Source organism: Notolepis coatsorum, assembly GCF_963971535.1.
Source record: "Notolepis coatsorum genome assembly, contig: SCAFFOLD_154, whole genome shotgun sequence".
NCBI lineage: Eukaryota > Metazoa > Chordata > Actinopteri > Aulopiformes > Paralepididae > Notolepis > Notolepis coatsorum.
This window is the reverse complement of record NW_028170456.1, coordinates 301,788-304,312: the sequence shown is the minus strand read 5'-3', so window position 1 is coordinate 304,312 and position 2,525 is coordinate 301,788.

The following is a 2,525-nucleotide window of genomic DNA, read 5'->3' as shown; positions in this document are numbered from 1 at the left end:
GCCAGGAGACTAGAGCGTGTGTCAACTGTGCGTCAACTGTGCAAACCTGATGAGCATCATAGCAATGATAGCTTACATCCTGGTCCCTGCTGGGACGTACCAACTGCACACACCACTGTGGGGGGGTTTATATAACATCGCCCATTCCCTTGTAACAGTAACGTTATAGCTACCGCAAGCTATACAAAGGAAACAGTTTAATGTGACTGATCTAGTGAGCTGGAATCAGAATATTCTACCCATAAATAGCTAATGTCAAATATAAATAACTTGACGGTCATACCAAACCATTCGTTTTGACAGGAGCTAACTAACGTTAGCTAGTTAGCCAGCTAGCACCGGTGATTGTCTGATTTCGGTCGACTAACGTAACGTAATAGATTGCTGACGTTAGCATAGCTAATAGCTAGCTAGAATAAATATTGTTTACATTCAGGCACACAACACAATATTATCATCTTGATGAGAACACAACACAATATTATCATCTTGCATGAGCGAAGATTGTGGATGAATACACACAGAAAGGTATACCATGCCAATGTCCATGCTTTATTTGTTATAAGCGAGACGATTTCGAAATGTGTCCATTGCAGCGTTGCCTCCGGCTTGGCCGGCCATCATACTGGCTCGATTGGCAGAGTCAGCGGGAGGGAAGCCGGTGGGTGGGTCCGGGTCGTTGTAAACAGCGACTCCTACGCGCATACATGTTCCCTCTGTTGCGCACAAAACAGATGATACACCTTGTCTCATCCTTCCAGTGAAGTCGGGAGATCAAGCAACCCCCCACCACACCTACAGGGCTTGTATTTGGTTGTCGGTATCCTATTATTATGCAAAGTCTAGGTGATAAGTGGCGCGACGAGTCATTTTATCACCTAGACTTTGCATAATAATAGGATGCGCGCACTTCGGCCTCAGTGACGAAGGCCAAACGCCGTTTGACCGTGTTTGCCCAGCACGGCACCCCTGCATACATCTCAAGTACATTCTTAAGCACACACCCGCCAAGTGTGAAGTCAATCAGGTGAACGGTTCTCCAGATAATGGGTCGTTATAGAGCCACCATCTGGCCAAATAACACAAATGTACATGGATTACATGGATAGATTCGTCTGGACCCACAGATTCCAGGAAGAAAATAACTCTGAGAGTTCTGAGAGTTACGGTTAAAAAGTTACAGGCCAAAAAACCGCAAAGTTCATTGTTATAGCGCCACCATCAGGCCAAATGGCACCAAATTAGAAACGGCACTCCATTGGGTCCTCAGCGATACACCCATTGAGCAGTCGATCGGGTGAATGGTTCTTGAGATATATGAGCCACAGTCAAAGACACGCACTCACACACACACAGACACACGCACGCACACACACACACACACACACACACACACACACACACGCACGCACACACACACACACACACACACACACACACACACACACACACACACACACACACGCACACGCACACGCACACGCACACGCACACACACACCACAGCCTATACCCACCTGCTGTTTAGGTGGGGTGTGTGTTTTGTGTATGTGTATGTCTAAGTAAATTTGTGCATGTGTGATGTGTGTCTGCCAATCTGTGTCTGTACGTGTGTGTGTGTGTGTGCGTGCGTGCATGTGTGTGTGTGTGCGTGCGTGCGTGTGTGTGTGTGAGCGTGTGTGTGTGTGTGTGTGTGCATGCGTGCGTGTGTGTGTGTGCGTCAGAGAGAGAGAGAGAGTTGTGGATTGACTAGTATTAATTAGAGTGGTGTAGACAGGTCCCCTTGGAGCTGTATAATTAGACATTAGCATGGAGATGTAATTACCTGTGAATGCCTGACATGTCTCTGTTAAACACTCTCCCTCCTGCCTCACAACACCTAACAAGCAGGTAGGGCTCTGTGTGTGTGTGTGTGTGTGTGTGTGTGTGTGTGTGTGTGTGTGTGTGTGTGTGTGTGTGTGTGTGTGTGTGTGTGTGTGTGTGTGTGTGTGTGTGTGTGTGTGTGTGTGTGTGTGTGTGTGTGTGTGTGTGTGTGTGTGTGTGTGTGTGCATCTTTGTTTTCCTGCTGTTGTGGGGGGAGATTATTTAGGCTGCGTTTACACTAGGGCCATTTCATTTTCGTTTCATTTCGCCTTTCAGAACGCTGCGTATCGGCAGGCAAGTAAGAGTTAAGTTAGACGTCGTTTTGTCTCGTCGACTATATACATGTAGTACAATGCCAAAGCGGTAGGTGGCGATGTAGTTCATACATGAAGGCCATTTTCAACCAATCAGAAAGGTTGAACGAGACAGTGCACATCCTGCTCAAAATCTCAAAAGCCACCATCTTTATACCTCGCGTGAGCCATTTAGCCACATAGCATTTATTTTTCAGCAAGAAATAAAGTGCAATTAACAAAAACGGATACATTCACTGTGTGTTCTGCCTCATTTGGTGATGATTTGTTGATGAAACAAAACTAACATCAACACAATTGACCACCAAGAGCGGAGTTTAGTCTCACAAAAAGATCGCCGATTTTGTTA